We start from the raw sequence: 14,427 nt of genomic DNA, 5'->3' as shown, positions 1-14,427 counted from the left end.
AGTGAAGAAACTGCGCGCGTCCGCGTCCTGTCCTCCTCCAGCCAAGATCTCTGGTCGTCTGCTCCGGGCCTCCCCTACCCCGCCCGCCCGGATCGGCGCCTGCGGCTCTCTCCGGGCGGGACGGGCGGGGCCGGGGCGGGGCCTCGGCTCCACGGCCCTATCAGCGCTGCTGGCCGCCGGGGGGGCGTGGCGCGAGGATCCTACAAGAGGCGGCGCGCGGGGCCTTTGCGTCCACTACATCCCTCCGCTGTCCCCGGTGCACGGCCTCTGCGACCGACCCGCCGCGCCCACCGTGCCCGCCGTGTCCGCGCTGCTGCCGCTGCACGACACGGGAGACGCCGGTGATTGGGGAGCCCTGCGGAGGTAAGTGTGACTTCGCTTCCTCTCCTCTCCAAGCTGCCATCCGTTCCCGCCATCTCCGAGGAGGTGAAGGGGCCCCGGGCAGACGCCGTCTCTTGGGGCTCACTCTGCGCAGGCACTGTGCTGGGCGCGCTGCCTGCGGCTCGGAACCCGGCTCGGCCGGCCGAGTGGCCTTTCGCAGGTGGAGAAACTGAGGCTCAGCGAGGACAAGACGTTTGCCCCCGACCTCGCAGCCAGGAGGCGAGGGGGTCGGGACTCAAAGCCGGTCTGACGGTCTGACCGCATATTCGTGCTCCCGGAGCCCCCCGGGTATTTAGTCTGACCGCATATTCGTGCTCCGGGTGCCCCCCGGGTATTTAGTCTTGCCTCCCTTACGCAGTTCACCAGCATCTGTTGCGTTCCTGTGTACAGTGTGGGCGTCAGTACAGGGAAAGCTGATGGCGTGGATGCTGCAGGGGTTTGAATGTGTCGACCCACACGTGGATGGCCACGGTCATCCACCCGCCTGCGCGTTCTGCCCCGGTTTACAGGGCCACGCCCCTTCACGGTTTTATTTGCAACAAACCTGCCAGGTAGCCTTTCTCTTCCCATATTTCAGATGAGGACACCGAGGGTCAGAGGGGAAGTGGGTTTGTCCAGCTCCAGCCAGGGCTGGATGGAGCCCAGCTCTCCCTGCCTCCAAAGCTCCAGATGGAGGTGTCCAGGCGCGGGGCGCGTCAGAGTGCCTGCGGGTTTGGGAACACATGCGGGGGTCTCTTGGCCAGAGTGGGCATCTGCATACACTCCTGCTGTGGGAAGAGGCTCCTGACCTGAGCGCTGAGGGCTCGGCTCTGCCGTCCTGGGGAGACCCCCAGAGGGACAGTCAGAGCCTCCCTTGCCCAGGGCTCGGCTGGTGGACAAGCCAGAAAAGGCTTAGCTGGTGCCCGCCCATTGAAGTCTAACTTGAGCTGGACGTCTTTTGGGCAAAAGGTGAGTTACTGCTCCAGGCGAGAGAAGCGCCTGGGAGCCTGTGCAAATGCCCAGCTTGTCCTGCAAAGTGGGTTTGTGAACTTCCACCTTGAGCACTTGGGTGCCGTGTTCTGGTAGAATGACGTGACCCTGCCTTACCCCAGTGGGGTCTTCTAGGGTCACAGTTGGCCAGGTTGAGAGCCGAGGGTCCAGCAGCACGCGGTGAGGGGCATGCCTTCTTCTCCAGATAGACTGAGAGGCCTTCTGAGACTCTTGGTATTTTGTGCACCTGATTTTCTGTTTCTGCCTCTGATCTGGCTGCTTCCGCATGGGTGTGGCAGGTGTCAGGACATGCCACCTCCCTGCATTTTCACCCCTGGCACACACCTGGGCAGGAGGCCTCTTGGTCCCCATTTTACAGATGAGTAAACCAAGGCTCGGAGAGGTAAAGGTTGTGCATCAGGACCCTTGGCTGGCCGGCTGGCTGGTTGGTTGCAGACGCTGTGCTCTTAACTGCTGGGTCTTGCCTCCTTGAAGACAGTTCTCTGCCCAGCCACTAACTCTCCCTCTGGACCTGACCCGAGATGTCGTATTGTCCGAGAGGGTTCCAGGTGAAAACTGTCGGCAGAGTTAAGCCCAAGCCCCAAGTTCCCAGTGACATGCGCCCTGGGAGGAGAAAGAAGTCGATTTTTATTTTTTATTTTTTTTTTAACGGAGTCTGTTAAGACGTAGAAGTGGAACAGCAATGATGACATTTATAAGAATACCAGCAGCTGGTACCGAAACTTAGAATGAGCCAGATGTGCCCAGGGTTTTACATGGATGATCTCACTGCCTTCCTTATGAGGTGGGCACTGTCTTCCTTTTTACAAGAAGGAGACTGAGTCTCGGATGATTAAGGCATGTATACAACATGACGCAGCCAGGGCAGGGGACAGCTGGCCCCCCTCCTCCCTGCCTCCCCCCCCACCCCGGCTGGGCCCCCCTCCAGATCCTGGAGGAAGGTGTTCATCCAGTGGCTAGCCTGCTTGCTGCGGCTGGTCAGGGCCTCTCGTGCCATGTGGGGTCGGGATCCCTGCCCGGGTTAAGGGTGGGCCTGGAGAGGGGCTGTCCTGACCCAGGGCTCGGGCTCCACTCTGCTGACAGGTACCGGTGTCGCCGTGCGGAGAACCCTGCTCTGGGACCCAGATCCGTGCTGGCTCCCAGAGCCCCCTCTCTGGACTTGGTAGCAGAGGGCCTGGGGCCTTGGCTCAAGTCCCACACTCCGTCCCTCCCTCAAAGACCCCTCGTTGGGTCTCTGGCCTTTTGTAGGCTGCGTTTGAAAACCGTCTCCCGGAGGCAGGACCCTCAAATGCTGACCTCTTCGGCCTGTGGGAGCTGGAACATTTCTTGTCTCTGTCACCAGTGTAATTTACTACGTATGGGAGGTGCCTGTGTGTCTGCTTGCTCCAGACCTAGGAAGCTTTTTATTTTTTATTTTTTGTAAACTCAGTGGTTTTTGATCAGTCCCAGATGTGCAAGCCCAGCATCACTCAACGGGGCTGATGGCTTGTCAAGCAAGGAAAATACAACACAGGCACCATTTCATTTTATCTTCCGTTAACGGAGTTGAGTAGATGGTCAGACCTTCACGGGATGGGGATTCCAAGCCTCTCATAAAGTCCTAAATGAAGCACGCTCTGTTCTGGAACAGGCAGGGTAGGACAGATCTGGGTGATGGTTGGTAGGACTAGCCGTAACCTTTTTGTTTTTCTTTCTTCCTTTTTTTGAGAGGCAGAGAGACAGAGCACAAGCAGGGGAGGGGCAGAGAGAGAGAGAGGGAGACACAGAATCCAAAGCAGTCTCGCGGCTCTGAGCTGTCAGCAAAAAGCCTGACACAGGGCTCGAACCCATGAGCTGTGAGATCATGACCTGAGCTGAAGTCGGACGCTTAACCGACCGAGCCACCTAAGCACCCCTAAAATTTTTTAAAAACATTTATTTATTTTTGAGAGAGAGACAGAGCATGAGTGGGGGAGGGGCAGAGAGAGAGAGAGGGAGACACGGAATCGGAAGCAGGTTCCAGGCTCCGAGCTGTCAGCACAGAGCCTGACGCGGAACTTGAACTCGGGAATGGCGAGATCATGTCCTGAGCTGAAGTCGGGCGCTTAACCGACTGAGCCACCCAGGCGGGGCCCCCCCCCGCCATTTTAACCGTTTTAAAGTATACAGTCCAGCACGTTCAGCACACTCACGACCTTCTGCAGCCCCCACCTCTGTCCACTTCCAGAACATTGTCATCATCCCTGAAGGCGACCCCACAGCCACCATTAGCAGCTACTCTTCCATTTTCTCCCTCCGTGCCCCTGGCAGCCACCAATGTACTTTCTGTGTCTACAGATCTGCTTATTCTGGACGTCTTCTGTAAACGGAATGATTTAACGTGTGGCGTTTCGTGACTGGCTTCATGCACTTAGCGTGATGCTTTCAAAGTTCGTCCATCTTTTTTTTTTTTTTTAATATCTTTTTTAAAAATTTTTTTTTTTAACGTTTATTTATTTTTGAGACAGAGAGAGACAGAGCATGAACTGGGGAGGGGCAGAGAGAGAGGGAGACACAGAATCGGAAGCAGGCTCCAGGCTCTGAGCCGTCAGCCCAGAGCCCGATGCGGGGCTCGAACTCACGGACCGCGAGATCGTGACCTGAGCTGAAGTCGGATGCTTAACCGACTGAGCCACCCAGGTGCCCCATAAAAAGCTCGTCCATGTTATAGTGTGTGTCAGGCTCCATTCCTTTCAGTGGCTGAGTGATATTCCACTGCATGGATGGACCACGTTTCATTTACCCATTCTCCCTTCTTGGCTTCCTTCTTGAAGAAGCATCGACATAGGTCGTCTCGTTCCAGAATAGAGCAGTGCCCTCCACGGTGGACACGGGGGAATCTGGCGTCTGGGTGTTTGGGGGGACGTGCTGACATTCCACCCGGGGTCACAGCAGCAACTGGCAGAGAATCCTGTCTGAGACTTTGTGCCCCAGCCTGTGCAACTGTGGGTGTTTGTGGACAGACACCCCTTGTCAAGGCTGCAAGGACAGACGGTTTCTTGTGGTTCAGCCCCAAGGAGATTTCTCTTCTCTGATTGTCTCGGGTGCTGTGTCAGCTTAGACAAAACCACGGGATCCGGGGGAAAAAGAAATTCCTAATGCGCATCATGCAACCTCTGGACCATCACTTAAAAAATATTATAAATGATGAAATCCCACATTTTCAATCCAGATTTCTGGACCGCGTCCCGTTGTGAGTGCAGAAAGGCGGTATCCCAGAAGGAAAAAAGAACAGAACTTTCCAGTTCTTTTTTTTTTTTAAATGTTTATTTATTTTTGAGAGAGACAGAGACAGAATGCGAGTGGGTTAGGGGCGGAGAGAGAGGGAGACACAGAATCGGAAGCAGGCTCCAGGCTCTGAGCTGTCAGCACAGAGCCCGATGCGGGGCTGGAACTCACGAGCTGTGAGATCGTGACCTGAGCCCAAGTCGGACGCTCTACCGACTGAGCCCCCCAGGCGCCCCTAGACCTTTCCATTCTGTTTGTAGTCAGGTGGTCCCGGAAGCATTGAGCCTGCTCTCAAGTTCTCCTGGACTGGAAAGAGCCTTCTCTGATCTCTCTGGGATTGGGACCTTGCTGGCATCTGCTGGGACTGACTTGATCAGAGCCTGAGCGATCCTTCTGGAACAGACACAGGGAAAGTGACAGCGCCCCCGGCAGAGGGACCGTGTGTCTGTGCAAAGGCCTGGGGATGGGGAAGCGCCAGGCACCTAGGGAAAATGGTGAGAAGTCTGGTGTGGTTTGAGAATCTAAGCATCAGGCCGGGTGGCCCGGTGTCTCCCTGCAGGCGGCCTGAGCTTTTGGACTTCCTGCTACAGGCTGCAGGGCGTGCAGTTCGGAGCAGATCACTGTGAAATGGACAGTGTTCCCCAAAGTGGGGGGTGCCGTCCCTACTGGTCCCCGAGGTGACTCAGCCTGTGCACAGACCCAGCAGCCAAGGCCCCCCATCCAGGAGCTGTCCTTTGCAGTCAGGGCGAATGTGGGTGATGCTGTCTGCCCCTAACGTCTGCCCAGCACCCTGCTCCCCTTTACGGCAAACACAGAGCACCCCGGGCATCAACGCTTGGGGCTGGCGTTCATGCCCAGCTGGGAGGACCTTATTTTGTTCTGATTTCCACACGTTACGTTTTACTCCTCCTCTCCAGTCAAGGCAGAATCGATCGTGTTCTTTGTAGATGGTGGCGACCGAAAATTCCCTTTTACTGGTACATTTCTGCGAACCCTCCATGCGGGCCATCTTGAGGAAAAATACAAAATACGGCCCATCGCGGGTAGCCGGTGGGAAGGTGGGGCAGAGCTGGGGAACGGGGTTTGCCGAGGATTGGAGTTTGGGGAATGCTGAATTAGTTTAAGGTGGGGCACGGGATTTGAGACCGTTACAGTCTGGGGCAGCGGCTATCAAAGTGGGGTCCCCCTCCAAAGCGGGGGAGCAGCCGTCCCTGGGAACTTGTTAGAAATGCAGATTCTCAGGCCCCACCCCGGGCTTCCTGCGTCAGCGGCTGGGGGGCGTGGGGCCAGCAATCCGTGTCTTAACGGTGCTCTCTGGTGCAGGCCTGAACGCGGGACCTCCCGCCCTAGAAAGCGGGTGAAGCCTGGCTCTGGGGCGCCAGCACAGAGGCCGGGTGGGGATGGCCGGCTAGTGGGGGTGGGTGGTGTGGAGCCGCGTGGAAGGTTCTGTTTCGGGGCCCGGTGCGACCGGAGGGAGCTCACACGGCCAGACGGGAGGAAGAGCCCTTGGGGGCCAGTGCGGCCACCTCCCTGCAGGGTCCAGAGGCCCCCTTGGCAAGTTCTCCGCAGACTCCTAGCTTTTCTTCCGGAAGAAGGCTCGGCTTGGTGGCACTCATTGCTCTGGGGCCGGATCGAGTGTCCTGGGGATTCTGGCACCTTCCTTCAGGGCACATGTGGGGCCCTGGGTGCCCCGGAGCTTTCGAAGCACGGCTGTGTGTGAGCCCCACACGCCCCCTCTGAAACAATGAGCCGTTCCCTGGACGGCACCGAAAACGTGTCTGCATGTGTGTGTATCAGCCGCTGCCCTTCCCGCCCCCAGACCGGCTCCGACACAGCCCGTCTGTTCTCCTGGGGGGAAGCGCCTGGCCGCTGAAAACCCTGTTTATTCCTGGGAACCTTCAAGGCTCGGGCGTCACTGGCACCAAAGGTATTTTCAGCTTTGGCGTCGCTGGACAAAGTGCCCTCTCAGACTTGGGATGAACTGCGCCCTGTCTGCGAGAGTCTGTGTCTGGTCCAAGTGGGAGGCCCCAGCCGGCCGCCGGGTTTCATCCGGGCTGCACTCTGAAGGGCTGTCAGAGGCCAGGCCCTGGAGCGGCCCCTGTCCTGCGACCTCCCCCCCACCCCGCCCTGCCCCGGGGGCAGCTGCCACTCAGGGCTTCCTTGATCCATTCTTCAAACAGAAGCCAGAGCGATTTCAAACTTAAAAAAAAAAAAAAAGTTTCCTTAAAGTTTCACAAGGCAGAGAGGAATGCACACCCCTTCGTGGGCTGTGCTGGCCGGGGGGGGGGGGGGCGGCTGGCCGCCCGCCCCAGGGCAGAGCCTGACCAGCCCCAGGCCCCTCCCACGGCCCCGCCCCCAGGGGCCACCGTTTCCGGACTTCTGATGCCTTAGGTTGGTCTTGCCCGGTTTTGAACTTGACGTAAACAGCACCGCTCAGCGACCCCCGTTTCCCCCCAGCTCCGCGGGCTTTGTGCCTGTCCTCGGTCATGCCGAGACGGTGACCGTCCCTTAGGCTTTGTCCCTGTGGTCCCTGCTGTGTGGTGTTCCCTTGCCTTGAGAGTTCAGCGGGACCTTGCCGTCCACCGCAGCCAGAGTGGCCCCGTCCCCTCCTGTGCCGAACGTTACCATCCCCATTCTCCAAGCCGTGTCCTCACGCCTTTCTTATCTGTCTGTCGTGATGTCTCCTCTGGTTCTCGAGGGCAGACTGCCTTGTGTGCCTCGACTATCCCAAGGACTCTGTGGCCACCTGAGGGCCTGCCCTGGGACTTTCATCTGCAGGGCAGTGTGGAGATTCCACAGCCTGGTGCTGTAAGACTCTCGTGCCCAGTGTCTTTGAGCTTGGTCCAGAGCCGGGGGCTGTGACTCGCCCTCACAGATGTCACCCGACAGCAGTGAATCGTGTATGTCGGGCAGGAGGCTGGGCAGGTGCCCCGTGGCCTGCAGCAGAAATGATCTGAGATGCCTGAATTCACCCGGGAGGAGAAAAGAAAGACACGGTCGGTCGGTAGATACCCCTGGAGCCACTATTTTTCTCCTCTTCTCACCCTCTATCCTCTCTCCCTGGGAGAAATTCAGGGCCTCATTGTCCCCCTGAGGAATCGAGACTCAGGTTGAGGGACCTTTTGGGCAGCACGGGGCTCGGCAGGGTGGAGTCACCGTTCGAACCCGGGTCTCACCCCACGTCCCCGCTTTTCCACACTGCCCTCGGGCGGTCCTTGCCTGCTTGTCCTTGGGGGCCGGAGGCTCCCTGCCGTTTATCTGAGGCTTTGCTAAATATTCGCGTGTGTACAAGAAGGCAGACGAGGGGCCCCAGGAGTCAAGGACAGGGGATTTGGAGAATATAGCATTTTATTGTCTACTCGCTTTAAAATGGCCCTCGGTTGACGTTGAACACTCCTGATTTTTAGTTTCTTTTTTTGCAAAATGAGTTCTCTCTTTGCCCAGGATTTTGTGTGTTCTCGGCGTAGTGTTAAAAAGATTGAGTGGGGTTTCTTGTAGGATCTTGTTGGCCCCTGGGTTGAGGACAGCCCAGGGCTGAGGGCAGGGTGGCCGCAGGGGAGGGCACAGGCCTGCTCCCGCTGTGTCCAGCCCTGATCCTGTGGAGAAGAGTTTAAGAAACACTGACTGGATCCTGCAGAGGATGAGACCCCCCCTCACCCCCCGCTTTCCCCCCCCTCCACGGCCCGGGGCGTCTGGTGTTCACCCAGACGCTCTTCCCTGGAGCTTCTGGCCCGTTCTGGGATTTGCCCCAGACACGCCGGGGCATCCCTCCTCCCCACTCCCGGCCACCACTCCATTCCTAGAATTTCGGGTGGTTTGTGGGTATGACTGGGATCTGCCCTTGGCCTTAGTCACATTTTGAGTTCTTTGTGCTTCTGAGAAAGAGCAGAGGCTGGGGCCCCCCGGGCCTGTCGGGTTAGCTGCTGTCCCGTTGGGCCGGTATGTCACTGAGTGAGTCCGGCTGGCACGGGCCGGAGGCTAGAGGTGCCCTGCCGGGCGGGAGAGCCGCCCCGACGGCCAGGGTGGGCCAGAGACCAGGGCGCGACGGGCGTTCTATGTTGACTGCGGAGCAAGTGGCTCGTGTGGGAGCCTCCGGCCCCTCGCGCATCAGACGGGGCCGACGACCGCGGTGATCCCATCGGCCTGCGGAGTGCGGGGAGTGGGGGACCCGCCACCCTGCGCCGCCCCGTGCGCGCTCCCCGGCTGTCGGCTGTGGTACTTGGGATAACCGTTTGTGGGACAGTTAAGACCCGCTGGGGCGTGAGGGGGAACGAGGCTCAGTGCCAGCCGGCATCGTGACGTTTTGTTAAATTTCCAGAAAGGTCGTGAGCCAGCTAAACACAGCCATCGTCAAACATCGAATTACACAAACTTAAGTTAAATGAGTCCTGTTGAAAACGAGGCTAATAAAAACTCAGAACTTCCCTGTTATCTCTGCCCGTGAGGTTCTTAGTGTCTGTCCTGTCTCTTTGATGGAAAGACCACGTGCTGCTGTGCTAGCTTGAGACTTTCCAGAAATCCCATGTCCAGTGACCTCACACGGGCTGCTTGAAATTGGCCACAGTGGGAATGTTTATACCAAGGGAACTGGCAAACAGTACTTATCAGGGTGAATTCTAAGAAAACATTTTTTGATGTTTATTTTTGAGAAGGGGGGGAGGGACAGAGCATGAATGGGGGAGGGGCAGAGAGGGAGGGAGACACAGAATTCGAAGCGGGATCCAGGCTCCGGGCCGTCAGCACAGAGCCCGATGCGGGGCTTGAACCCACAAACCGCGAGATCGTGACCTGAGCCGAAGTCGGACGCTCCACCGACGGAGACCCCAGGCGCCCCTGAATTTTTTTTTTTTTTTTTTGAGTGTCGGTTGTTAGACATTTATCCACACACGCTGGTTCCAGCCCTCAAGAAACCCACGGTCCAGCTGGAGAGACAAATGGTACGAGCAGGCACCACACGACCACACGGGGTGATGAGGTCTAGGGCTTCTTAACTCAGCGAAGGCTGGGCCCTGGAAGGGGGTGGAGCTTCGTGGCAGTCCGGGCAACGTGACTGGGTCATTGTCAATCGGAATGACTGTGTACCTATGTACAGGCAGTTCCCGGCCAGATAGTCAACATTAATGCCCGGACCGGGTTCATTTTAATTTTTAAAAGTTTGAAGTAGGCTCCACACCCAGCCTGGGGCCCGAACTCATGACCCCAGGATCAAGGGTCGCGTGCTCTACCGACTGAGCCAGCCAGGCTCCAGACCTGGCTCGTGATGGCTTGGAACCTGCTTACCCAGAAAGCCGGGAGAAAGTGGCCACGGCTCAAGGCACGTACTGAGTAAAGTGTGTTTCAAACTCGGGGGAGAGTTTTTGACCCCCACAAGCATCACACGCATAATGCAATTTTCCAAAATCCGGTTTCGCGCGTCAAGGCAGAGGCGGGGCTTTGAAATAGTGCAGTGAAGTCACGAAGAGAGAACAGTACTCCATTCCCCATTATCAATCCCATCCTTCTAGAAACTTCCCCAAGCGATGCTGTGTGGCACATTGAGCATCGTCGTGGTCATGATAACAGGGAACGCGTACGAGGCGCTCAGGTTCGTTGTCTCATTCGTTGCTCAGCACACGGCTCATCCCATGGCCCCAACCAGGCCGGGGGGGTGAAGCCCTGCTCCTCAGCGAGCACTCAGGTGAGAGGCCGCCGCCTTCTGGAAGCCTCCTGGTGCGTCAGCACGTCCGCACACCTGTCCGGCTTGCTCACTGCTGACTCGCCAGTGTCAGACAAGCCCTGTCGTTCCCCTCTGCCCTGTGGACGTGGCCTCTGGGGCCCCGAGAAGCTACATGCCCGGGCTGCGGGGGACGACCGAGAAGCCAGCGCCACACGGAGGCCTTATACGGCTCTTCTGATCTCGTCGGGAGGAGGAGACCCACACATTCACTCCACAAATATTTATGGAGCACCGACCTGTCTGATGTCGGCGGTTCAGCGGCGAATGAGCCCGACGGGTCCCGGGGTGTGTGATTCAGCAGTGACCCCGGAGCTGAGTCTTTACCGAAAGAGCAGACGTGAATGTGCCTGGCCTGGGCCAGGCGGGGCGGGGCGGGGGGGGGCAGGTCGGGGCCTTGGGATGAGCTGTGGGAACAGCATGAGCAGGAGGGAAGAACTTGGCGCCTCTCGCGGCTGACTGCTGACAAGCCCAGCGCGGAGATTCATCTTCCTGGCAGGCTTTCCCAAACACGGCAGAGGCAGCCCCCGAGGGTGACGCACGGAATCCGGAGCAAGCCCTCTTTCTCTCACTGGCTCCTGAGAGGCGGGTTTGGGGGGGCGGCCTTGCCCGGGAGGTGACCGTGAGGGCACCCCGTTGCTGGATCGGGAACACAAGGGTCTGCTGATCCCCTACAGGTGCACAGAGCCCTGGCGGGGTGGCGTGTGGGTTTCAGGGCTGCTACCGCGGCCGCAGCCATGTGTTGGACCTGGGTGGCTCAGTCCGTTAAGCTTCTGACTTCAGCTCCGGTCATGATCTCGCGGTTCGCGAGTTCGAGCCCCAAGTGGGGCTCTGGGCTGACGGCTCTGAGCCTGGAGCCCGCTTTGGATTCTGTGTCTCCCCCTCTCTCTCTCTGCTCCTCCCCCACTCGCCCTCTGTCTCTCTCAAAAACAAATACAAACATTAAGGAAAAAAAAAAAAGGAAGTTCCCCCAAGCTTTCAGAAAGCTGGTTGTCACGGCTTGGCTCCCTCCCTAACTGGCTGCCTCACAGACACCCGGCAGGGTCTCCCGGACTCGGTTTTACTTTCTGTAAAGGGGGGTGGGAAACAGCCACCTCCCTGACACGGACTCCAGATGCATTTAAGAGCTCCGGGCAGTGTTGTGGGAATTTGATCCCTGCGACTTCCCTCTGCCAGGCTGGGGTCATGCCGGCCGTCTCCCTCCCCGCCTCCCCCGCTGGCCTGACATCCGGTATGTTCTCGTGAGACCTTGGTGCCACTCTTATTCATACCCTCACGGGCTTGGTTCTGCGACTGCGGCAAGGGAGAGCCATAGCTTCCGGAGGGTGCTTCTGCTGGGCTGGGCAGCCGTCCCCCACGCGTGGCTCAAGCCGTGGGAACAGGCCAGGGATGACAGAATGGAGCAGAACTTCTCTAGAAACAAGGTTTGCCCTTAGCAACCCCAGGAGAATCAGGGGTCCGGATCAGAGAGCATCTGTCCGTGCCAGGGGGTCGGAGGTCAGCTTGGCACGGGGCCATCAAGGGCACATTGGCAGATGGAGGTTGGCTGGCCACCAGAGCTGGTGATGGAGGTGCATTTTGGTGAAGGGTCACCGTGATGTAAAGGTTTTAGTCCCCTGGGGGGTGACACATGGGCGCCTTCTCATGGCCAGGAACCACCGTCACACCCAGAGGCCAGTGGAAAGAGGGTTGTAAGTTGAGGCTGGGCTGTCGCGGGGCCTGTCCCTGGCAGGGTGGGGCCGGAAACTCCTCCAGGAAGCCCACCCTCGGGGAGGCAGGGCAGTGCAAGGGAAGGGCTGTGTCCCAAGCCCACGGTGTCTGCTCCCCTGTTGTATGACTTTGGGTACTTCTGAAACCGCAGAGGCCTCAGTCTCCTCCCCTGTGAAATGGGCGCAGTAGAGCCCAAACCCCTGGCTCATCGGGTGGGTAAGACGAGTCGTCGAGAGGTAGGTCTCATCAGGGTCAGCCTCCTGGGTCGGTCGGGGAGCACGCCTGTCACCGGGAAGCCGCAAGCAGCCTTGGACAACGCATGTGTCTCGTTTTAAAAACTGGTTTAATTTTTTGATTGTGGGTGGGAGACTCAGTTGTGATTTGAGCTGTCGGGGCCGTGGAGGCCGGATGCCGCGCACGGGCCCCGGGAAGTGGGGCTCGGCCTCCTGATTTCCGTGCCCCCCTTGCCTCCTTCCGTGCAGCGGCCGGCAGGAAATCGGGAACGCAGTCCCCTTCATCCATTTATTGCCTGGTGCACACGTGTGAGGTTGCCACAGCGGCCGTGACCAGGCCTCACTGGCCAGTGGCTCCAACAACAGTTCTCGCGTTCTGGAGGCTCGGGGTCCGAGGCCCCGGTGTGGGCCGGGTGGGTTTCTCCCGGGGCCTCTCTCCGTGGCTGTCTGCTTCCTCATTCCTTCTCTTATGATGACAGCAGTCAGATTGGGTGAGGGTCCGCCTAGTGACCTCATCTTAACTTCATGACCTCTTTATAGGCCCTGCCTCCAAGCACAGCCACACTCTGAGGTGCTAGGGGCCTCAGCCTGTGGGTCTGGGGACAGCGCCACAGCCCTGCTGTCCCTGTGGTTCCCCTGCAGCACAGGCTTTGCTGGAGCATCAGGACCTGGGCCTTGCCCCTCCCCAGTGGGGACCCCCAGGCCCCCCGAGCTCTGGCAAGGCCCAAACACCTTCAGAACCAACAGGGCCCTGGGCATGCTGCCCACGAGGTGCTGTGAGTGGCCCAACCTGGGGCAAGTCTGCGTCTCCCAGGCACGGATTCTCATGGGGGCCAGGCAGAGAAGGACCAGCCTATGAGCCCTGGGCACAGGAGGCCCCATTCTTTTTTTTTTTTTTTCTTTTTCTTTAACGTGTATTTATTTTTGGGAGATAGAGTGTCAGCAGGGGAAGGGCAGAGAGAGAGGGAGACACCGAATGCGAAGCGGGCTCCAGGCTGCGAGCTGTCAGCGCAGAGCCTGATGCAGGGGTTGAGGTCATGAACCGTGAGATCCTGACCTGAGCCAAAGTCGGATGCTCCACCGACTGAGCCACCCAGGCTCCCCGCTACAACTTACTTATCTAACCCGACGTCATATTTGGGATTTGTTTATGCTGACGCTCACATGGCCATGGGTCGTTCCTTTTGCCCTGCTGTGTGATCCTGGGGCCCAGTGCCCCACGGTGTGTTTACCTGTCCCCGTGTGGGAGTCATTTGAGTGGGGCCCCCAGATGATTTGACCCTACCCGGGCTTCGGGCGAGTCACGGTTGATTCATACGAGCAATTCACGCCTCGCGCCTGCGGGGGCGCCCTGGCCCTTGAGCTGCCGGGGTGCACAGACCCGGTGCGGTCGTGACGCCCGGTGGGCGCTCTGTGACGTCGGTCTCTGCTCTCACTCCGTCTCCGATGGCAGTCTCCAGGGTCAGCGTCTTGGCATCTCTGTCAGCCGGCCTTCTGCAGCTGGGAAATGTTCATATATGGTGACGCCACTAACCCGGGAGAGAGGTCGGGACCCCGGGGGTCTGCGTTACTGGACTGACGTGCCGTCCGGTCTCCGGGGCTCTGCCCCAGAGGGAACTCCCTGGGAGCGAAAGATCCAGAGAGAGCCGGGCCTCCCTGCCGGATGGTGGCTATTTTTGTCTGCAGCAAGGCTCGGTCAGGACCCTGGAGAGTTTCCAGGGTCAGAGTGGGAACTGCCCCGTTCCCATGGCTCCTGGGTTCCAGGCTGTGCCTCCCGTCCCTCCCTGCCCCCTGCGTTGTGCCCCTGGCAGAGCCAGCCAACCCGATGGGTGAGAACTGGTTACTGCTCATGTCGGGGGAGACCAGAGGAGGCTTGAGGCAAGGGCGGAACCTCTCGGGGTCCGGGGCGGCTCGGCGTCCCTCACGCTGTCCGCCCCGCCGGGGGCGACTGTGGGTTTCCTCGCCTCTGTCCCCAGCCCGAGTGGGAGCTCCCTGAGGCGACACACAGTGTCCTCTCCATCTTTGCGTCCCGGGGTCTGGCGCAGAGATAGATGCCCAGTAAAGGTCCCAGTCACTGACCGACTCTGCCTGGTGAGCAAACACACACCCTCCAGCCCTGCCTTGTCCTCTCGGACCGGACGACAAGCCAGGACG

At 58.9% G+C, this 14,427-nt stretch overlaps 1 protein-coding gene across 1 annotated transcript in view; it reads left to right on the top strand.

Annotated features, from left to right (window-relative positions):
- Window positions 1–218: 218 nt before the first annotated feature.
- The window catches only part of CRISPLD2 (cysteine rich secretory protein LCCL domain containing 2), a 59,907-nt gene continuing 45,698 nt past the window's right edge, over window positions 219–14,427 (top strand). The window contains exon 1 of the mRNA XM_086688783.1: window positions 219–363. The gene's annotated coding sequence lies outside the window, so the exon portion shown is untranslated. The remainder of the gene's footprint in view (window positions 364–14,427) is intronic.

Source organism: Puma concolor, chromosome E2 (assembly GCF_028749965.1).
Source record: "Puma concolor isolate L17-30 chromosome E2, mPumCon1.1.hap2, whole genome shotgun sequence".
In the NCBI taxonomy this organism is placed as follows: domain Eukaryota; kingdom Metazoa; phylum Chordata; class Mammalia; order Carnivora; family Felidae; genus Puma; species Puma concolor.
The sequence above is the reverse complement of the archived record's forward strand: the minus strand, read 5'-3'. Positions and strand labels throughout refer to the sequence as shown.